Below are 25,000 nucleotides of genomic sequence, written 5' to 3' on the forward strand. Positions count from 1 at the left end.
CACACACACACACACACACACACACACTCAGGTCATATCAAACCCTGGAAAGGCTCATGTGTGAAGGATATGTCTTTAGTCTCTCCTGACCCGATAACCACGTCGTCCATCATTTCAAAGTACTCGCTCCAGGACACCGGAGAGTAATCTCTCTTAGAGCTCACGCCATGACTGAAACACACACACACACACACACACACACACTTCCCATTACAATCACACTAAATGAGTCATATCTAGTTAGGTATACACTACTGTAAGTATTTAATACATCAATCCTGATTAGTGAAGGGTCATGTGACACTGAAGACTGGAGGAATGATGATAAACTCAGCTTTCATCACAGGAATAAATTACATATGAACATATATCCACATAGACAACAGATATTTTGAATTGTAAAAATATATCACAATTTTTACTGATTTTACTGTATTTTTAGTCAAATAAATGCAGCTTTGCTGAGCAGAAGAGACATCTATTAAAGCATTAAAATGTTGAGCAGTAGTGCAAGTCAAGCATCACTATTACTGAAGTGTAAAGTATTAAACTCAATTGTTTCCAGGCATGAATGATTCTCAAATCATACTAATTTGATGTTACTTTATTAATCAATTAGGCTTATAATGCTAATAAATGATTAAAACAACTGCCTATCCCATCCGAAAGCTTTAGAAGTCTGCGTTTTTGAGTCTGTTAAGGGTTTTGATTATCCAAACAAATATCTTTTTGTCTCGTGTTTTGCATTAAAAAGGTAATTGTGCTCGGGCATTTAGTCATTCCTGGTCCCGAAGAGCCGCTTTCCTGCAGGTTTTTGGGTTTAAGTGTACATTTTAACCAGGTGTTTCAGAAGCAGGGTGAATCTTACTTCTCTGTGTCGAAGCTTTCCTCCCACATGCTGTTGGCGGCGGGGTCCGAGCTCAGGTGCGAGGGCCGACTCTCAGCGGACGAGGCCATGAGAGACACGGACGGAGAGAGACAGACAGACTGAACACATGCCCAAACTCACAGAGCTAAAGAGGACTGGCGCTCAACACTCGAACAAAGAGCGCACAGATGGAGCGGACAGCTGCCTCACAGCCGCTCTGTGATTGGCCCAGGACGCTCACAGTCAGGTGTTTTTGTGTTTGATGTATCAAATGTTTCTCCTAAACGATTTAACGCAAAAACACTCTCACGCTTCAGCGACTACCGAACCGCTCTGGAGGACCATGTGCACCTGATGGCCAAACACTGAACCCTGAAGGGTGCTGTGCATCCGGACGATAAGGAACCGATACACACAGCATTTGATGAACATGTGAAGTTGAACATCTCTCATGGTCTCCACAGTCACCAGATTCATTGAGTCAGAAAACGCTTTCCTCCACCAGCATCACACAGTGACCTGGGGCCTCATTTATAAACGTTGCGTGCGCACAAAAGAAGGCGTACGCCGCTCTCTACGCAATAATTGGTATTTATAAAAAGCAAACTTGACGGGAAAATGTGCGGTCCTTCACGCAAGCTCTGACCCAGGCGGACGCACAAAAACGGCTGAAATGAGAAATGGCGACACCGTCGGCAGATGAAGAAACACGTGAAAGTGTGTGTAAAAGAAATGGCTATACTGCCTCTCATAAATAACTTAAAGACTTCACAAAGCAAGTCTTACAATTAACAGCCGATACGAACACCCGTTTGATCGATCTGCAGTGTAAAACAAACTAAATCAAACGAAAATTACAACAGAAATGCAAAAAAAAAAAAAAAAAAATTAAATATGTTCTGCAACAATATTGGCTTGTTATGCAATTCATCCTCATAAATAATATGGTAAACAGAACGAAATAATGTACAAAACTGATATTCTCGTCAATGTGTCCGTCTGGCGGAGCAGATATAGATCCAATTAGATAGACAGATAGATAATTAGGGAGATATATAGATAAATAGATAGATGTATTAATTGTCCACTGGGGAAAGTTGTTTTCATAGTAAAAATTTCTTCATCAGCTACGGAATCAAGGTATTCATGCAAATGCCTATAGTTTGTTTTATTTTCGATAAAATAACGTATGACGTATGTCTCAACCATTCAGAAAGCTGCAAGAAATTACATTTGCACTGAACTATTTCCCATTTCCACGTAGATAATAGGGATAGGAATTAATAGGGATTCCCCAATAATTGCCGCAGTCTCTCATCAAGAGGGGTCAGCTCCGGTGTTCCCTTTCCCCACCCGTGGCAGACACACTCTGGCGATGCAGCGCTAGACGCTTTTTGGCTTGACTTTGATGTCCGACCATTTCTTTTTTATTTCGGCCATGGTCCGAGGTTGTGAGGCGACAGCATTTACGGCGTCTGCAACCTTTTGCCACTCAAGTGCCTTTTTGGCATTAGTAATGCCCACACTGTGCCCTCCAAAACAATATTTTTCTCCTCTTTTCCACCTCGCCAACGATAACTTCTACTTCACATTGAGTGAAGTTACGTTTTTTTGATTTCCTCTCTGTATTTGCCATGATTTCGCAATCGATGAATATTAACTTGTGGGCGTTTCACGGACTATTTATGGGCAACTATGGGCGTGACATGAAGCCGCAAAAGCTACGCTACATTTAGAATTGATTGTGATTTATTAAGGGAAAACTGCGTAGGATGTGCGTGCGCACGGTTTTATAAATCCGAATATTTCTGTGCGTACGCACGTCCTATGTTTCATCCGTACGCCACTTCTGACGCAAATCCTACGCAAAGTTTTATAAATGAGGCCCCAGGCCACTGTTCTGGAAGAGGAACGGCTCAAAAAACTGGCGGGAGGCTTCGGCTTCATCCCGTCTTTTAATCAGTGTGTTCATCAATCCGCTGTGGCGGCGAGCAGATGCACGTCAGAAGCAGAGGTGTGTGTGTTGATCTGAGCTCTCATTGGTCTGTCACCGCTCGTCAATGTCAAAATATTTGAGAAAACCAATCAAATCAGAGTAGGCGGGCTTTATGTTCACAGAATCTGCTGAGGCTGAGCGTGAATTTTAGCAGCGCGAATCGACGTCAAGTGCGAGATATGAAGCTAAACTAAACATTTCATATTTGAGCTGCTTCTTTAAGCCAGAAATGTTAAACACATGACAAAAATATTCAGGTAAATGAATAAACTTGTGTCTAATTTCGCCATTTTGAATTGAAATAGGCCCATGTAATGTCATTTATAATAATATAATTAACAAACAAGAAATATTAACTAAGCCGTTTTCTTCAGATTAGGCATAGTATGTGTAGTAATGAATGTGTGCTTACTGTAAAATAATATAACTCCATTTGTAGCTTTCGGTAAATAAAAAAGCTCAGTTTTGTTCAGCCTGGGCATAATATTAGTAATGAATGTGTGTATATTGTGACTTAATTTAATAAATTTAGTTACCTTTCCTGGTAGCCTTCAGTAAATTAACATTTACTGTTAACATTAAAAAACATAAATAGCCGTTAAACATATGTTTAGTCTTCACTGACAAACTGTATCAGTCATATCTGCTCACTGACATGGTTTTCAAGATATTGTTATCTAATTTTTGGTGTTCAGAATATCTTAAAATGCACATATGTAGATCATAGAAATCAAAATTTTCATGCCCCCAAACCCCCCTAACCTCACATTTGGGATCTCAGTGATTATAAACCAGCCTACATTGTATGATTAAGGGATGTACAATATGGTCATGCAGAATAAGGCGTTAATATTTGCTTTATAAGTAATAATAAACAGCCAATATCCTAATATGCATAATAATAAGCGAGAGAATTGGACCCTAAACTAAAGTGTTACCATTTTTTTTTTCATTTTTCATGTATTTTTCCAGTATTTCTCAGAGTAATCCGTCCGCTCAGGTGTTGCTGACAGTCTTTAGGGGTTACTAGGAAACCAAAGCCCTGCCGTTAGACCAGCAACACCCTTAATATGACAGATATAGTAGATTTAAGGAGATCCAAACACTGTTAAGCTGCAGAAAAGAGCTACTGTTTCAACATGTTATGCACTGTAAAACCCAACAACTGTTCACTTTCTAGTTAGCTTTACTTAACCTGTTAACTATCACTCACTGGCCCACCGGTGGACCACTGCATGTTTAAAACAATTACATCCTATATTTATCTAATGTTGACAAACTATATATCATTTGAAAGCTTAGGAAAACTCAAGATTCATCCTGTGAAAACCGTTTTGAAATCAGATTTTGCATTACCATGGAAACGGTCCTCTAAATTCTTCTAGCGGCTCCTCCCCTAGTGGGCGTCGTCATGTTTCATATTACAACATTTATTCTAAAATCTTTATAACAAAAAAATTTTTTCTAATCTTGACAAAACACATATCGTCGGAAAGGTCTGAGTCTCACGGTTCTAAATCTGCCAAAAACAAGCCCAGCCCAGGTGAGAAAAAGTAACGCAAAAGTAACGTAACGCATTACTTTTCTTAAAAAGTAATAAGTAACTTAATTAGTTACTTTTTAAGGGAGTAACGCAATATTGTAATGCATTACTTTTCTTAAATACTTAATTAGTTACTTTTTAAGGGAGTAACGCAATATTGTAATGCATTACTTTTCAAAGTAACTTTCCCCAACACTGTTTACAGCACCTGCTGCAGTCTTTCAGTCACTAAAAACAGCGGGACGTTTTTAAAACGCTTAACGTGAAACACACTAAAGGGTGAGTTGCACCAATAAGGATTCAATTAAGCAAAGTTTAACGCTTGCTTTGTTGATATGGGTTTTATTTTAAAGTGAGTTGTTGCACCACTTCATTTTAAACACAAATGAATTACGCAGTAAAACTGATCAAGTGTAACGGAGGCCAGCTAGTAGTCGCTGTGCGAGTAAAACTCACTAGAACATCACATGAACTGAATTCATAAATGTATGTTGATTTTGCTCAAATGTTTTTGTGGTGAGTCACCATGATGGAGATCACTGTTCCGTTCGGTTGGGCTCTTAAACTTCACTTATATTTCTGTAATTCTCTTCATATTGATGCAGCGACGCAACAATAATACAGTTATTTGGTTTCAAAGGAAGGGAAGTAAAAAAGGTTGCTTTTAAAAGGTGGTCTAACTTCTAACTAAATCATTAGCTAGCCTATTTTTCATGTCGAAAAAATATAATTTAAAGTTTTATGGCTAACACTTATGTAATAAACTCCTTGTGAAACTTTGATTTGGGTTTATATAATCCCTCTATACAATTGATCATGCTTGAGTCTACAGTTCTTTACTAACTAAGCATTGGTCAATAAAACATACTATTCCTATGTCACTTTACTTTTAATTTAATTTTAAGGCAATCGTTTTTTAAGTAAGACTGACTTATTCGATTTTACAGTGTGGATTTGTATGGTTATAATTTGAAAAGGAGAGAGATGTATTATCCTGTTACAGTGTTATTTGATAACTATAATATTTATTTGCACTATAAAGTCATAATTACTCGTGGCAGATTTTCTTTTAGACCGATATTTAGAGTGTATTTTTGACGTTTCTTTATCATTTACAGTGGAATAAGATATTACATATTCAATATTAAATTATACAATTTTAATCATTTACTAATTAAATTCAGCCTAAAACGCACACGCCTATGTTTACATATCAAGAGATGCAGTTGCTTTCTGCTTTCAGAAAAGCCATGCGATCTTCTGAAACTGTGTCAGTTGATGTTTTGGAAAAATGAGACGCACATCATCAAACTAAAAATCAATATGTGAGCTGTATTCCGCGCGTCATCCTCTGCTTCTCTTACAGCTCGAGTGCGCGCTTGCGCGTGCGCGTATCAGATGCGTATCGTCATTTATTCAAGCATGAGAGGGAAAAACACTCCACAGTTTCAGCATCCACGTTCAGAAGAACACACACACACACACACACACACCGTGGACATCGTGTGGATCTATTTGGGAGGCATTAAATAGTGAGTATAATTGTGCATGTAATATTTATTCGAGAAGACGTGTTTGTGGTACTTTATTAATGACATATAAAGCGGCAGTGTTTACGTGGTCTGGTGTCTGGTCATGGGCGTCGCTAATCTCTTATTACCCATTATATATCCTCAAATATTAACCATAAACATGCACCTGTGTACATTAGGATCACCGTCCCTTCTTTGAAGAAGTAAACGCGTTAAGTTGTTAGAACATATTGGAATCGAATTGTTTTAATGTAGACGGAGAATTAGAACTGAAATCAAATCTAATAGGAGAATACGTGAGTTTTGGACACTTCCTTCTTAAACTGGCCTGAGATGTTTGTTTGTTTGCCAGCAGGGAATTTTGAGGTGTTGTTTTTCAATTGCACATTTTCAAAACCCATGCATTCAAAACCGGCTTTCATTAGTTTTGTATGTGTTTCCTTTCATAAAAAACATTGTTTCAAATCAATGCATATGATTATTCTAACATGCAGTAAGAACATTTGGTTCAGTGTAGTAATTCTAGCTAGTTAATTCCATAACAAACAATGCAAGATAGATTTCAAATGTAGAGGGCTTTGAATGTGCATTCATTACATGAGTGCACTTACAGCACAAAACCGAAATGACACAAAATCCATAACTCCTGTTATTTCCATCTATCCGATGTGAATTAACAAGATGATCAATGAAGATACAACACTCTTTCTGTTTATCTTGCTCCATGTTGATGAATTGGAAAAGCTTTTGCATTTTGCTTTAATCTACCATGTAAACAACTGGTTACTGCATGGCAATGCTCTTATAACCATTCATTATGCTTGTTTATCCTTTTTTTAATTGAGATATTTCACCTACAATAACCATTGAAAATCTAAAGACATGGTAAATGGTTTGTTGAGTAACCCTTAAAGCTACACTGTGTGATATTTTCCCCCATCTAGCGGTGAAAAGGTATATGACCATCCAGTGAATATTAGTTTCTCTTCCTCTCAATTACGATTTAGTTTTAACTCATACGGTGGCCGATTTAGAATTGAATTTACGGGTATGTCCCTCTTTGGCTAATGTACTTTCAAGATGGAGGGGCAACATGGCGACCCGCATTCGAACCCTCACCCGTATGTATTTTCAATGGCATATCATAAACTTACGAGAATACTCTATTACTTGAAAGAAGTAAATATACATTAATGAGCACATATATTTTTGTAAGTGTTTTTAGCTAAGAATAAACAAAAAGTTACACAGTGTAGCTTTAAGATCAAACGCACTAATGGTGCGTTCACACCGCACGTGAATAAATCGCGCTATTTGCGCAAAGTTGGACGCTTGAACATTTTGAGTTTACTCGCTTCATTCTTGTGTGACATTCACTTCACTGCCAGCGGCTCATCTCGTTGAGAAATGGCTGACATGGGCTGTGTTTACACGTCTTTTTTGTAAAAATATTACTGTTAATGTGTGACAACTTAGTTTTAAGACTTTTTCAGGCGATAATGTAGTTGTTTAAAGCTCAAATCTGTGGTTTATTTATAAAGAGAGCACCTATTTGAAAATTGTATCTGCCGTTTTCGGAGCTCCAGTGGATCAGCAGCGTTCCGCGCTCATTAACCCCGGCGAGAGCAGCCTTTCCTCGGCTAGTCCTTCAGACATTTGCCACTGGCTCTGATGTCTCTCTGGTGTCTCGATCTATAATTTGTCTTGTGCTGGCAAATTGTTTAGGCTGAGGGCAATTTAACTTTTATTTTTAGGCTATTTAACTTTACATTACGTTGTAGCCGACTAGCACTGACTTTGAATGTTTGACTGAATTGTTTGCTTTATTTCATGTGTAGCTTATTATACCTTTTACTTATACTTTTGTATTATTGATCAAACATAAACTTGCATTTAACAAAAAGAGACTGGGTTGTGTTTCATGCCATTTAATGTTATCACAGTGATAATCATATGCACACTTGTCTGAACCAGATATTAATATATGATTGATATAAACCAGATTTTGTCCTCATTGTTGTCACTACTAGAGCAAGCTCCTGATTGGTTAACACGGCGTGAATATCCGCCAAAGTTCAGATTTTTCAACTCGGGCGAGTCGCGCGAATCACTCGTCAAACGCTCAATTTGCGCCGCCTCATTCGCGTGAATCGCGCCACAGAATGTCTATTCGCGTCTTTCCATTTACTTAACATGTAATTCACTCGCGCGAATCGCGTCATTCGCGTCCGGTGTGAACGCACCATAAGGGTTTGAAAATCCCCCAAATAGCATCAAAGCAAATTTCACCTGAAAGATCAGAATTTATGCTTTTATCTTGGTGTGTATAGTTTTATTATTTGATGTAAAATGATGTGTTCTCTTGACAGATATGTCATACCCACAACTAGAACATCACTGAAACAGAGCACTCATCTGGATATTCATTTGGATTGGTTTCATGGAAAACCGACCTGCTTTCCTTCATCCGTCCAGAAACGATGAGGCATGCTGGGATTCTGAGCCCAAGCCCTTAGGACAGCACAGAAAGGGAAACATCTCTCCTGGAACCAGGACAAGACTCGGAGAGAATCATGGGATTGAAGTAGAAACTAAAGAGAAAGAGGAGAGATCCGCTGGCCTCCCTGCGTCCACAGCTGCATCGAGAATACCCACAATGCACTCTGCTACGACCAAGCAGGTCACTGCGAGAACAGTCAACACAACCATGACTAAAATAGCATCGAATCAACCAACCAAAGCAACTGCACCTGGAATGGAGGTCTTAAGTCTATCCAGTCAGCCTCAACCCAGTGGGCCAAAACTGAGATCCCCAAATGCAAGCCATGAGAAGAAGCTCCAAGCGAGTGCAAAAACATTTCCCAAAAACATCCAAAAGACGGCCTCGACATCTCATATAATGGGCTCCGCAGACTCCCCACAAAAGATGCTTCACAAAACCGCCTCTGCTTCCCAGATTTCCTCTACGGACTCTCCCAAGAGTCTCAACCGTGCATCTCTCTCGCACATTCCTCGAGCCACTTCCAGCCCCAAACTTAAACTATCCCACCCTGCATCTCTCAAACTGGACAAAACCGAGCGCAATAGAAGAGTTTTAAGCAAAGAGGGACCGCTATCGGCTTCTCCGAAAGATAAAATGATTGACACGTTGGTGGAGAGCAAACAGCAACTGGGGGCGAAAGCAGCAGCTGGAGAGAGTCCTCCGGGACGCCTGGAGCAAGAGATAAAGAGCGGGATTGAGAGAGAGGGAGATGAAAGAGAGGACGTCGTCCTTCAGGGAAAAGACCTCAAACAAACCTGTTCTCTGTCATCGAAACAAGCAGTTGAACAGCTGAAAGAGCCAGAAGACAAGATTGATGCATATGTCATGACCCAAGAGACACACGCAGGGAATAGTCAGAGACGGAAAGAAAAGGAGGAAGCAAAGAGCGAGGAGAGGAGACAGACAGGAGAGAGGAAGCATGAAGCTGAGATAAAGAAGGACAAAATGGCGACTGAAGTCAAGAAGGATACAGCGATGAACGAAAAGAATAAGACGCCAAAATCCAAGCAACTGAATGATGCAGAGATAAAGACAATTAAAGGTTTCCCAGTGACCGAAACAAAGGACGCAGCACTGCAGGCGGATCTGCACCCGGTGTATGTCGACGTCGAGGTCCAGGCGGTCATGGAGGTCTGCAGCAGATCCACAGACATGAGTCCAGTCCATGGCTCTCAATTGAACCCTGAGATTGACCTCAACCCTAAACTGGGCCTACACAATGACCTCAACCCCGATAGCAGCTCGGATTCGGATTGGTTGCCAACTGTAGACCTCAGACCAACGGGAGCCAAGCCTAGATTTCTAGGTCCACCCCCTTACAAGTCCCCCAACAGCCAGAAACCTCTTCAACACGTGTGTCAAATAGAGATTGAACTTCGTAGCCAGTCACCGCAGACTCTTGATTCGAAAGCCACTGTCAGCGAATTCGACGCAACTTGTCAGCTCGAGGTGCAGAGCAAGATCTCCGAGGACTCCTTGAAGCCGCTCAACTCTGGGAGAAAAGCGGACGGAGAAAAGGAGGAGAGCGGTGCACCTCAGAAGATCATCTGGGACGAGCAGGGAATGACGTGGGAAGTGTATGGAGCGTCGCTGGATATGGAATCACTGGGATTCGCCATCCAGAACCACCTGCAGTGCAAGATCCGTGATCACGAGCGGCGTATCGGCACACTCCGGAAGTCCATATGCCTCTCCGAACAATCGCCCGTAAAGGGCAGGACAGAAAAGAGGAAGAGGAATGTCTTCAGATCACTGTTCCCTGGATCTAATTGCTGCTCGAAACCACCACCCAAAGAGGAACTGCCAAAGTGACTCGTGTTTCGGTAACACTTACATCCCCTTTAGACAGTCTTTGCAACCTCATGTCAACTAACTCTCATTGGAGTATAAGTAGCTTAATATCTGCTAACACTTTATTTTGATGCTCCCCAACTGACTATAAGTAACTTTGCAACTACATGTCAACTTATTCTACTAACCCAAACCCTAACCAAACAGTGTGCTAATACTCTGAGAGTTAGTTGACATGTAGTTATTTATATACCCCTTTTCCACCAAGGCAGTGCTAGAGCTAGATCGGAGCCAGAGCCTAGTTTCAAATCGGTTCTTTGTGTTTCCACACCCAAAACCCCAGCTCCGAGCCAGGAGAAGTGGTTCTTAAGTAGCACCAAAACATTGCTGGTCTAGAACAGGGCTAGAAGTAAGAACCGATTACGTCAGGCGCTGGGGGCGGAGTCAACAAGACCAACACAAACTTTAGATCCACCATTTTTGAAATAGCAGCTAATGGAGCTAACAGCTGCTGCTCGTTTGTAATCTCCGTCTATACAAATGACGGCGAACTGCATGAATGCGTTGGATTCGCTGTGTTTTCGTTGTGTTTTGATGCCGATGTAGGATCGTAAAGCAGTGTGAATCAATAGTAGCACAACGCTTGCATTGTTGATGGAAGGCTTGTTCGCAGCGGTGCTGTGCAGACCGATCGCCGTATGATAACCAGCGAGAGCATACGACTCCTTATGCTTTTGATTCACTCATGCGTTTTTTTTTATATATCATATGTGGATCGGTCTGCCTGGTGTGTTTGTGTTTCCCGCTGCCCAGGGTTGCCAGGTTTTCACAACAATACCCGCCCAATTGCTACTCAAAACAAGCGCAATCACGTTCCAGGGGGGGCTTCCCCAGTAAAAATCACATTTGGGGGTAAAATATGTGTTTTTTTGGCATGGTTGCCTACTAAAATTCACATTCCTGGGGCTAAATATCACATAATTGGGGTCGCTTCATCCCGCGGCAAAACCGCAGACATGGCAACACTGCCGCTGCCTCGCTAGCGTTGCTGAGAAAGAGGAGACGGATACAGTGACGTAAGACATGGCTCTGTTGTGGCTCTCAGCATGTGGAAAAGCAAACGGTTCTTAGAAGAACCTCAGTCGAACCAACTATGAACTGGGACTAGCTCTGGCTCTGAACTAGCTCTAGCACTGCCTTGGTGGAAAAGGGGTAATAGAGTGTGTTTACCAAAGTAAAGTGAAACCCATTTATAAGTAAATGTATTTTATAGATGGTGGCTTAACTGGAGAATGTATTGCAGACTTCAAAAAATCAAAAAGTATGTAGACTTTCTTCACAAACCGGAAGTTATTGAAATGACTTTTTGTCAGTGGCTGAGTCCCAAATGGCGAACTTCATGTCTCATGACCTATGCATGATCTATGAGGTGCCAGAGATGGTAAAGTTTCCCATTTTTCATTTTATGATTCAGTTCGTAAGCACCAGTTTTTCCCGCACTAATGCAGACACTAATTTGTTCTTTTGGTTTTGGTTCTTAAAGAAATCATTAACTCACCCTCATGTTGTTCTAAACCTTGCATGACTTTCTTTAAACTATGGAACACAAAAGAAGATATTTTGGGACAAAACAACATTGGACCACATTGACATTAACTGTATTGACAAACCAGCACTGAGACATTTGTGTTTCACAGAAGAATGAATCTTGTATAGTTTTGGATGGATACACTCTAAAAAAAAAAGTGCTATATGGCACTAAAAGTGGTTATTTGGCTTGTTATCATAGGGAAACCACTTTAAATGCTGTATAGCACCAAATCTTGGTTCTTCAGTGGTTCTTCAGCGGTTCTTCAGCGGTTCTTTGGGATGACTGATACCCCTTTTCCACCGAGGCATTGCTGGTGCTGGTTCACAGCCAGAGCCTAGTTTCAAATTGGGTCTTTGTCTTTCCACACCCAAAGCACCAGCTCCGAACCAGGAAAAGTGGTTCTTCAGTAGCACCAAAACATTGCTGGTCTAGAAGTAAGAACCGTTTGCATCAGGGGCTGGGGTTACCATGACCAACAAGACCAACTAGAGGAGTTTAAACCATCTTCATTAAAACTAATGAGACTAAAGGCTCTTACCAGTGCTCATGTCGCTCGTTCTCATAATGCGGTCTTTGATGTTGAAATGAGCTGATGAATAAAATACTCATATCGGTTGCTTTCGTTGACATGAACTCCGTTAAATGTGCATATAGCGTGGGAATTGAAGATCGGATTTATATTAATTTTGCGGAGAGGTGTAAGGTAAGACAACCTGCATTTTTTTGTTTTGTTTTTTTTTTTGGTTTTGTTTAGATTGTGTAAACAAAGATTTGCGCGCGCCGTTGCGATCTGCCTGCCTCATCTTGTCAAAAATGCCTTTTTACTGTGATGTGGTGATAGTAGGCTAAACGTCTAAACGATGCTTTTAGGGTTTTATATGGATTTTATAAGCAAGAAAAGTCAAGTGTTGATTTGAGAGGCTAAAACATTGGGTTAACTCATTGTCGGCCGCTGGCCGCTTGGTCGTCATTTTAAATAACAAAAACTTTAATTTAACAAACAACAAAATGCTTCAAACATTTTTCTAAGTTAACTTGATAAAGAAACAAAACGAAATATAACTACTTTGACATTAACAAAACTGAACTATTTTAATGGCTGCAACTAATGTGTAACAGGGAGGATAAAAAAAAAACATGGGCTCCAGTCGGACTCGGGCTGATCATTTTGATGAGCTGTCGGGCCAGGGCCGGGCTAGAGCCTAGTTTTGAGGCCCGTGCAGGGCTCTAATAGTAACCCCAGCCCCTGAAGCAAACGGTTCTTACTTCTAGACCAGCAATGTTTTGGTGCTACTGAAGAACCACTTTTCCTGGTTCAGAGCTGGTGCTTTGGGTGTGGAAAGACAAAGAACCGGTTTGAAACTAGGCTCTGGCTCCGACCCAGCACCAGCACCAGCACCAGCACTGCCTCGGTGGAAAAGGGGTAAGGGGTGGTTAAGGTGCTATATAGCACCACTGCCGTACAAAGAACATTTTAAACCCCTTTAAAGGTTCTTTACAAGCCAAGGAACCACTGTTGGTGCTGTTTAGCACCATTTTTGATTAAATAAAATGTGATATGGCACCTCTTATACCCCTTTTCCACCAAGGCAGTGCTAGAGCTAGATCGGAGCCAGAGCCTAGTTTCAAATCGGTTCTTTGTGTTTCCACACCCAAAGCCCCAGCTCCGAGCCAGGAGAAATGGTTCTTAAGTAGCACCAAAACATTGCTGGGCTAGAACAGGCCTAGAAGTAAGACCCGATTACGTCAGGCGCTGGGGGCGGAGTCAACAAGACCAACACAAACTTCAGATCCACCATTTTTGAAATAGCAGCTAATGGAGCTAACAGCTGCTGCTCGTTTGTAATCTCCGTCTATACAAATGACGGCGAGCTGCATGAATGCGTTGGATTCGCTGTGTTTTCGTTGGGTTTTGATGCCGATGTAGAATCGTAAAGCCATGTGAATCAATAGTAACGCAACGTTTGCATTGTTGATGGAAGGCTTGTTCGCAGCGGTGCTGTGCAGAGACCGATCGCCGTATGATAACCAGCGAGAGCAAACGACTCCTTATGCTTTTGATTCACTCATGCGTTTTTTTTTATATATCATACGTGGATCGGTCTGCGCAGTGACGATGCATCTCGAACAAGCCTGGTGTGTTTATGTTTCCCGCAAGCCTGGTGTGTGTGTGTTTCCCGCTGCCCAGGGTTGCCAGGTTTTCACAACAATACCCGCCCAATTGCTACTCAAAACAAGCCCAATCGCGTTCCAGGGGGGGATTCCCCAGTAAAAATCACATTTGGGGGTAAAATATGTGTTTTTTGGCATGGTTGCCTACTAAAATTCGAATTCCCGGGGCTAAATATCACATAATTGGGGTCGCTTCATCTCGCGGCAAAACCGCAGACATGGCAACACTGCCGCTGCCTCGCTAGCGTTGCTGAGAAAGAGGAGACGTATACAGTGACGTAAGACATGGCTCTGTTGTGGCTCTCAGCATGTGGAAAAGCAAACGGTTCTTAGAAGAACCTCAGTCGAACCAACTATGAACTGGGACTAGCTCTGGCTCTGAACTAGCTCTAGCACTGCCTTGGTGGAAAAGGGGTATTATGGGCTCTACATAGCACCATTTGAAGATATGGTGCTATATAGCACCAAAAGTGGTTCCCCTATGATTACGAGCCAAGAACCACCTTTAGTGCCATATAGCGGCAATTTTTTTTTTTTTAGAGTGTATGAGTGTGATAATTTCATTTCGGGGTAAATGATCCCTTTTAGACTCATTCTCTACCCCATCAAACACCATCTTCTAGTTGTTGTTTTTTGGATCAGTGTGTTCACACAGTTTGTGTTTGTTGTGGCAGAATGGAAATTGCAATTGTGTTCCCCAACATTTTTAAGCCAACATCCAACATTAGAATATTTGAAATGTAGGTATTTGTTGAAGCGAGTTAATGCGTTCACGTAAACATTAATCTACAAGTGAATCGTTCACTATTATGTAACTTTATTGAAAGTTTCTTTTTGTCAATTTTGTACAGTAAAAAAGTGAACACAGTATTAACTAAATGTCAAATATTCAGTAAAACCGAATGTCACTATATTTAGCTAAACACGTTTTTTCTATCACTTTTTTTTACTTCTTTTTTTATAGAAAACTCTGCTTTGTAGATTTAATCTGTCTGAGTGCTGTTTTGAAAACAGTTTCTGTATGACACAATGTTTTAGGGAGGTTTTCTCTGAACTGTCTAAATGAGAGAACTGATCGTGGTCAGTCACTGTGGTCACTTTGTACTCATATATGAACAACCTCAAGCACTGGTAGTTGTAGTTAAAGGGTTAGTTCACCCAAAGATGAAATTTCTGTCATTAATTACTCACCCACTGTTGTTCATCTTCAGAACATAAATGAAGATCTGTTTAATGAAATCTGAGCGATTTCTGTCCCTCCATTGATAGCTATGCAACTGATACACTGACTAAATTTTGACACGCTGTCTAAAAAGTAAATAAAAGAAGATTGTAAAACTAATCCATATGATTTTGGTTTAGTCCAAATTTTCTGAAGGGACCCGATCGCTTTATATGATGAACAGATGAATGAATTTAGGCTTTTCTTCACATATAAACAGAAGCTCAACAGGACTCTCCAGTTTTGAACTATCTTTGATATTTTTACCTTTTATGAAGGGCATTTTCCCATAATCTTATTAAATATAGGCTATGCTTCAGCTTTCATTTTATATTCTTAAATTTGATCTATAAATTAAATTACAACAAGACACTGTAGGGCTGTTGCCAATCAAATTAAACCATTTACACTGAAAAATGTTATGAGATTGTTTTAAATATTATACAAATAAGAAATGTTGGAAAGAAAACATTAAACTAAACCACCAGTAGGTGGCAGAATGTAAACGTTGTTGTTGCGGGAATATCTAAATCTTACCCGGATACAGCAATGCTATTTTCTGATTGGCTGTTCGGTAGCTATATTTTTTATTTGATTGGCTGGTGTGTGGCAGGGCCGTCTGAACTCAATGTGGAACTCACTTGATTCCTCTTAATAGCAGCGCAACTTGGTGGGCATTATCCTGAAAATTTCTCTATGATCGAGTCTCTTCAGAAAACTTTGGACTAAACCGCTCACTTGAAGCGTCAAAGTGGTAGTTGCGTAGCTTTCAATGGAGGAACAGAAATCCTTAAGATTTAATCGATTTAATCTTGTCTTAAATTTTTTGGTGAACTAACCCTTTAGCGCTGGTAGATGTAAATCTCAAAGTAAAAGAATGACTTTCAGTTGCTTTATCACGGCAAATAGCCCTAGAGATACAATACATGATGCTGAATGGTCTGATAATCACTAAAGAGCACTTTAATCAAATAAAACTATATTTGTGATGTTATACATGATGTGATCCGTGTCTGATGTTAAAGCCTCAAATCTTGCACAAACAAAAATGGTTAAAACCCCTTGAATATGAGCCTGATGTTTCCTGAGCACTGTGATTGGTGTGTGTGTTTTAAGGCACCAGGACTTGACTGAATGAGGTCTTTGTGTTTCCGCTCTAAGTGAAGTCTACTGAATATTTGATCTTTTCTGTGAGGGAGCAAGACGTAGATATTGCCTTAAATCGAGTTATCTTTGTTCTAAATGGTGCCTGAGTCCAGCTTTAAATATTTCAGTCGGCTTGCTGCTGCTGCTGCGGCGCTGATCGTGAATCTGCAGCACTCAGAGTGAATCAAACACACGGCTGCATTAGCACATCTACTGAGGTCAACATTACAGACCCTGCGGAGCATCTGCCCTACTTCAGAGAAGAGACCTGTGCAGGAGAGGCTGCGATGGCTCTCTTTCATTCTTCTGTTTCGCTCTCTTAACAGATGTGCTGATGTTCCTCACACATTACGGTTAAAAACCTCAAACACAGGTGAGTGTTAAACTACTGCAATTGAGCACAAGCAATCAAGCGTAGCGTCAGTTCTGCACTCTACAAAATGCTGGGTTAAAAACAACCCAAGTTGGGTTGAAAATGGACTAAATGGACTAAAATGGGTTGTTTTAAGCAAACATTTAACCCAACCACTGGGTTAAAACGACCCATTCACTGGGTTAAAACGACCCATTCGCTGGGTAAAAAAAAACATTCACTGGGTTAAAACAACCAAATTGCTGGGTTAAAACAACCCATTCACTGGGTTAAAACAACCAAATTGCTGGGTTAAAACAACTCATTCACTGGGTTAAAACAACCAAATTGCTGGGTTAAAACAACCCATTCACTGGATTAAACAACCCACTTGCTGGGTTAAAACAACCCATTCACTGGATTAAACAACCCACTTGCTGGGTTAAAACAACCCACTTGCTGGGTCAAAACAACCCATTCACTGGGTTAAAACAACCAAATTGCTGGGTTAAAACAACTCAACTGCTGGGTTAAAACAACCCATTCACTGGATTAAACAACCCACTTGCTGGGTTAAAACAACCCACTTACTGGGTCAAAACAGCCCACTTGCTGGGTTAAAACAACCCAATTACTGGGTTAAAACAACCCATTTACTGGGTTAAAACAACCAAATTGCTGGATTAAAACAACCCAATTGCTGGGTTAAAACAACTCAACTGCTGGGTTAAAACAACCCATTCACTGGGTTAAAACAACCAAATTGCTGGATTAAAACAACCCATTCACTGGGTTAAAACAACCCAATTGCTGGGTTAAAACAACCCATTCACTGGGTTAAAACAACCCACTTGCTGGGTTAAAACAACCCACTTGCTGGGTTAAAACAACCCAATTGCTGGGTTAAAACAACCCATTCACTGGGTTAAAACAACCCACTTGCTGGGTCAAAACAGCCCACTTGCTGGGTTAAAACAACCCTATTGCTGGGTTAAAACAACCCATTCACTGGGTTAAAACAACTCAACTGCTGGGTTAAAACAACCCATTCACTGGGTTAAACAACCCAATTGCTGGGTTAAAACAACCCAATTGCTGGGTTAAAACAACCCATTCACTGGGTTAAAACAACCCAATTGCTGGGTTAAAATAACCCATTCACTGGGTTAAAACAACCAAATTGCTGGGTTAAAACAACCCAATTGCTGGGTTAAAAGCCCTCAACTGCTGGGTTAAAACAACCCATTCACTGGGTTAAAACAACTCAACTGCTGGGTTAAAACAACCCATTCACTGGGTTAAACAACCCAATTGCTGGGTTAAAACAACCCAATTGCTGGGTTAAAACAACCCATTCACTGGGTTAAAACAACCCAATTGCTGGGTTAAAATAACCCATTCACTGGGTTAAAACAACCAAATTGCTGGGTTAAAACAACCCAATTGCTGGGTTAAAAGCCCTCAACTGCTGGGTTAAAACAACCCATTCACTGGGTTAAAACAACCCATTCACTGGGTTAAAACAACCCATTCACTGGGTTAAACAACCCAATTGCTGGGTTAAAACAACCCATTCACTGGGTTAAAACAACCCAATTGCTGAGTTAAAACAACCCAATTGCTGAGTTAAAACAACCCATTCACTGGGTTAAAACAACCCAATTGCTGAGTTAAAACAACCCATTCACTGGGTTAAAACAACCCAATTGCTGGGTTAAAACAACCCATTCACTGGGTTAAAACAACCCAATTGCTGGGTTAAAACAACCCATTCACTGGGTTAAAACAACCCAATTGCTGGGTTAAAACAACCCATTCACTAAATTTGCGAATATCGAACGTCCAACGTCAAACCAACTTTATGCCAGTAGAATACTATGGGTGACGTCAATTCAATTCAATTCAATTCAATAAATGTGACATGTCAACAGTTGATAGGAATTTGTCTTGGTACAACTCTCAGACGTAAATGACATAAAAGACAGACATCATAAGTACAAAAACAGACAATGTTCCCCAACAACGTCACGGACACTACATCCATATTTTTTTACAGTCTATGATTACCCTCGATTTATTTACTAGAAACCATGGAAACACCGAAGCTGCTTTAATATCTGATGTGTTTTATTAGACACTGTTTGGATCATTGATGGACAGACACTAGGGATTTTATATTAATCAATGATTAATCCGGAGCTCTGTTTGGGACCATTTTACAGCTGGAGTTACACCTTCATCTTGACTACAAGTTTGCGTGTGCATTCGCAGCCTTTTGCTTCGTGCACATGTAAGTTGTAATATTGTGTTTATTCTGTGTGGGCCTTTCTATAGCTGATTTTTGAATCTCATAGGATGCATCTGGTTAAAAATTAATGCAGTAGTGAAGCGTGCCGTGATCAGCGCATGCAGCTCCAACAGCAATGTGTGTGTGTGTGTGTGTGTGTGTGTGTGTGCATGCGCATGCAGCTCCAACAGCAATGTGTGTGTGTGTGTGTGTGCGCATGCAGCTCCAACAGAAATGCACAACTTAGGCTATAATGACTATGATTGGGACTGTCATGTTACATATCATAAAGAGAACAATATTGTAAGACATCGTTGTGAATTTCCTGGGTCTAGTTGGCGTTTTCAGCGTTGTTTCGGGAAGAGCGCTTCCACACATTCTGAAGAGCATCTGAGGTGGAGTTGGTGACACGTTGTATTACTCATATTTGATTATTAAATAAGTAATTGAATTAAATGATCATTTTACAATCCTATAGCCCTTTATTTAGACTAAACCCCTTCTCATTGATTTAGTGAGGAACATGCGGTCGCCATAAGCCACTGCTGTAGACACACATCATGCAGGATTAAGGATAACGATTAATCGATTAATCGATCGTTAATTTAAACGACGATCGATCATGGAAATTTGTGTAAATTGACATGCCTGACAGAAACTGATCATTGTTCTCCAGCTCAATGGGACAGTGGATGGAGTTTGTTTGGAGTTGTGCAAGTGTGTGTTTGTTCCCTGAATGTCGGCGACGATGGTTTATAAACAAGGTGCAGTTCAACTCCGGATTTGTAGCTCGCCTAATGCTGAAAGATGGAGCAATCCCAGCGATTGAGGTTCACGGTCGTGTGTTGGAAGCAGGCGGTGAGTAAAAATGCTTCAAATGTCTTTGTGTTGTTTGCAATCGATTGCATTGTTTTTCTATGTAAACATGCATAGCTCAACACAATATCTGCGTGCGCTCTTGACTCTTTAGCTCCGCCCACACAACACATCCCCAGCCGTTCGGCTTTTTCCGGAAAGACTCGGTACAGCGTATCTTTCTTTTATAAATATAATAAAACTAAAGACTTTTCAGAGATATGAAAGATGCAATACTACTCTATAGGTACTCAAGATTGACATGAGATTGACTGAAAATGAGTGTTTCACCCCCCCTTTAAGGATAATGATTAATCGTTAATTTAAACGACGATCGATCATGGAAATTTGTGATCATTGCTGATCATTGTTCTCCAGCTCAACACAGTTAGTCTTATATCACTGCAGTGTGAACAAGTGTCTATTATAACAACTCTCAACACACTCAAATGTGTGTAAGATGATAAAACAGCGCTGGGTTACCCAACACACACACACGAGCAGAAGAAGCAGAAGCGCTCGTCTAACATAATAAAAGCTCAAGCTCTGTGCAATCAGGTTCATCGAGACACGCCTTTGTTTTGAATAAGCGACCTCAATATAGCTGCGAAAAATTACATATTGTGCCTTTAAAGCGTGTATTTAGATTTTTTATTTAAGGTTTGAAAATCTCCCAATGACTCAATTTAATTCGTTGTGAATAATGTGCATAGCCTACTCTAACCCAGTGTTTCCCAACCGGGGTGCCGTGTAAAAGTCCTTCAAATAATTTTTTTTTGTTCCAATTTTTCAAATAATTCTCTCATTGTAAACTTTGTTCAATAGTTTATATGACCAGTTATTTTCGCCGTCATCACCCGGGTTTAGTGCCAGAAGACGCGAATGAGAAGTCGCGCGCGCTGTGAGAAACTGTGTCTCTGTGCGTTCATCCGAGAGCGCGCACACGTCTCACAGCGCGCAAATATTGAGTTCTCTTTCAAGTCTTGCTCTTGAACGGACAAACTCACACAAAACGTATGTCAACATCCATCTTGATGAGTATTCTAGCAGACATAGTCTGAATATGCCATAGTCTGAATATAATAAGTGAACTTTATACAGTCGATAATGACGACGCATATCCGAGCATTAGGTCTTAAAGGGGCAGTAGCATTAGGTCTTAAAGGGGCAGTAGCATTAGGTCTTAAAGGGGCAGTAGCATTAGGTCTTAAAGGGGCAGTAGCGTTAGGTCTTAAAGGGGCAGTAGCATTAGGTCTTAAAGGGGCAGTAGCGTTTGGTCTTAAAGGGGCAGTAGCATTAGGTCTTAAAGGGGCAGTAGCGTTAGGTCTTAAAGGGGCAGTAGCGTTAGGGCTTAAAGGGGCAGTAGCGGTAGGTCTTAAAGGGGCAGTAGCGTTAGGGCTTAAAGGGGCAGTAGCATTAGGTCTTAAAGGGGCAGTAGCATTAGGTCTTAAAGGAGCAGTAGCATTAGGTCTTAAAGGGGCAGTAGCATTAGGTCTTAAAGGGGCAGCAGCATTAGGTCTTAAAGGGGCAGTAGCATTAGGTCTTAAAGGGGCAGTAGCATTAGGTCTTAAAGGGGCAGTAGCATTAGGTCTTAAAGGGGCAGTAGCATTAGGTCTTAAAGGGGCAGTAGCATTAGGTCTTAAAGGGGCAGTAGCATTAGGTCTTAAAGGGGCAGTAGCATTAGGTCTTAAAGGGGCAGTAGCATTAGGTCTTAAAGGGGCAGTAGCATTAGGTCTTAAAGGGGCAGTAGCGTTAGGTCTTAAAGGGGCAGTAGCATTAGGTCTTAAAGGGGCAGTAGCGTTAGGTCTTAAAGGGGCAGTAGCATTAGGTCTTAAAGGGGCAGTAGCGTTAGGTCTTAAAGGGGCAGTAGCGTTAGGGCTTAAAGGGGCAGTAGCGGTAGGTCTTAAAGGGGCAGTAGCGTTAGGGCTTAAAGGGGCAGTAGCATTAGGTCTTAAAGGGGCAGTAGCATTAGGTCTTAAAGGAGCAGTAGCATTAGGTCTTAAAGGGGCAGTAGCATTAGGTCTTAAAGGGGCAGCAGCATTAGGTCTTAAAGGGGCAGTAGCATTAGGTCTTAAAGGGGCAGTAGCATTAGGTCTTAAAGGGGCAGTAGCATTAGGTCTTAAAGGGGCAGTAGCATTAGGTCTTAAAGGGGCAGTAGCATTAGGTCTTAAAGGGGCAGTAGCATTAGGTCTTAAAGGGGCAGTAGCATTAGGTCTTAAAGGGGCAGTAGCATTAGGTCTTAAAGGGGCAGTAGCATTAGGTCTTAAAGGGGCAGTAGCATTAGGTCTTAAAGGGGCAGTAGCATTAGGGCTTAAAGGAGCAGTAGCATTAGGTCTTAAAGGGGCAGTAGCATTAGGTCTTAAAGGAGCAGTAGCATTAGGTCTTAAAGGGGCAGTAGCATTAGGTCTTAAAGGGGCAGTAGCATTAGGTCTTAAAGGAGCAGTAGCATTAGGTCTTAAAGGGGCAGTAGCATTAGGTCTTAAAGGGGCAGTAGCATTAGGTCTTAAAGGGGCAGTAGCATTAGGTCTTAAAGGAGCAGTAGCATTAGGTCTTAAAGGGGCAGTAGCATTAGGTCTTAAAGGGGCAGTAGCATTAGGTCTTAAAGGAGCAGTAGCATTAGGTCTTAAAGGGGCAGTAGCATTAGGTCTTAAAGGAGCAGTAGCATTAGGTCTTAAAGGGGCAGTAGCATTAGGTCTTAAAGGGGCAGTAGCGGGGTTAGTTGTAACGCGCACGTTTTAACCCTTTCCACACATGCCAGAATGACAAAACTTAGTGTATTTACTAGTTGCCATAATCAACATTATTTAGAGAAAAAGTATTGCCAAAATTAAAAAATCTCTGGAAGATATCACTGAACATGTATTTAACCATAGCAAAAGTACATTTCTTACTTACGTTTAGTTTTCATCTCTGTTTTTTGTGTTTATTTAAAATAAGACAAATATGATATTATTGTAATCTTATATCTGTTATTTAACAGCTGAGATGGTTCTTTAATGCTGATCTAACAGCAGAAGACACGAGCCGCGATGTGTTAACACTGCGTTACAATCAGCCCCTATTAGAAATATGCCATTATATTCTATAGAAACCATGAGAAAAGGGTGAATAATGACTGAGAGTTAATGTTCAGAAATTATGAATTATTATTATGTTTTGAACTATGCTGTTTAGCTGTATTTAGCGATGTGTTTGTTGTCAAACTCAAAAATGCTTATATTTTTAATGATTAAAAAATGCCATTATTTTATTTTAAAAAGTTAATAATTGTATTTTGCTGACAAAATATTTTAGTTTGTCTTGTATATTTTTTTGATTATATCAGGTCACATTTTAAGCTGTTATTTGGTCACGTTACAATGTACTCCACCTATGGGGCATGTCATATTTCACTTCCATTCTTTCGGGGTAAATCAAGAAAAAAGTATACACTGTATTAATGAAACAAACATGACACATGACATGTGTGCAATTAATGTGGGAAACAATAAATACTCTGAACCCCACAAACTGAGAAAGTTAAAGCGTTGTGCCCCGCTCTCTCCTAATGCTCTTCATTTGCACCATTCATTGTTGTCTTTTTATTGAATGGAACACTAGCCTAAAACTTGCTATACTGTGCAGTAGCGTATTATGCATAGTATACAGACTATATACTGCAAAATGTAGTATGTACTGTGTGTACGCATAAACTAAATCTAAACCTTAAAGGGGGGGTGAAATGCTGTTTCATGCATACTGATCTTTTGGCACTGTTAAAGACTTGGATTCCCATGCTAAACATGGACACCGTTTCAAAAGCTAAGGTGGACGTTTGATGGGAGTATTTCTTTGCCAAAATTAGTACTTCCTGTTAGTCATAAGTTTCGGAAAGTTTTTTTCGATCATGGGTCCGCTTGACGTCAACAGGGCGGAATTTCCTTGTATGGGCCGTACGGACAATTCTACCGGAAGAGCGCTGGCTCGTACAGATGGAATTTGCTTTTCCGGATCAACAACTGAGTTGCGCAAATATTTATGTCTGTTCCCTGCATTTCGGTGCCGATTGTTTTATAAACAAGGCCCAGTTCGACGCCGGATTTTCAGATCGCCTAATACTGAAGGATGGAGCGGTCCCAACGATAAAGGTCCCAACGTTGGAACCGCAGGTTTGACTGCTTCAAATGTCTGTTTTTGCCTATGCCCATCAAGTAGCACAAACATGATCACGTATTGATCAATGGAGCATGCGATGTATAGTGTGTGTACATTTGTTTAGCTGGCCACTATATGTGTATGTTTGTGTATTGTAAAAGCACTCCAAACAACAATACACAAAGAATGGGGAAATATGTTGAACTAAATAAGCGCGGTTCTTCATTCAAATGCGCTACTATTCCATGTCTTTCTATGTAAACACTAGCCTGACGCGCAAAACCAGTCCGCTTACTACAAATCATGTCTTCACAAACCACGCGTAAACACACACACACACACACACACATACACACACACACACACACACATTGTAACACTCGCGCTTGACATGGTGTTCTAAATAACACAAGTATCTGATTAAAAGCCATTTTTTATGTTGAATAAAGTTTTTCCCCGCTTTTAGGGATGACGCAGCTTTCAGACGCAGTCAACACAGTAACAGCGGCGCGCGCTCGACATTCTTTAGCTCCGCCCACACGATACGCCCCCAGCCGCACGGCTTTTTTCCGGAAAGACTCGGAACAGCGCATCTTTCTTTTATCATTATAATAAAAATAAAGACTTTTCGGAGATATGCAGGATGCAATGCTACTCTATAGGTACTCAAGATTGACATGAGACTGACTGAAACTGAGTGTTCCCCCCCCCCCTTTAACACTGTGTATTTGCTACCTTGCAAGTGCTGCTGTTTCCTTAAGAAAACGCGAATCTAGTTGCAATTCGTGTTTGTCTCCTCAGGAATGAGTTATTTATAGTGTATTAAAATGTCTGTGTTTTGAGTACTTGCTGATGTTTTATTCAGGACTTCTGCTGTGTTTACAACGGAAACATGCTGTGATCCATCTGTGTGTGTGTGTGTGTGTGTGTGTGTGTGTGTGTGTGTGTGTGTGTGTGTGAGAGAGAGGC

The sequence above is a fragment of the Gobio gobio genome, assembly GCF_949357685.1.
Source record: "Gobio gobio genome assembly, chromosome: 21".
Taxonomy (NCBI): Eukaryota; Metazoa; Chordata; class Actinopteri; order Cypriniformes; family Gobionidae; genus Gobio; species Gobio gobio.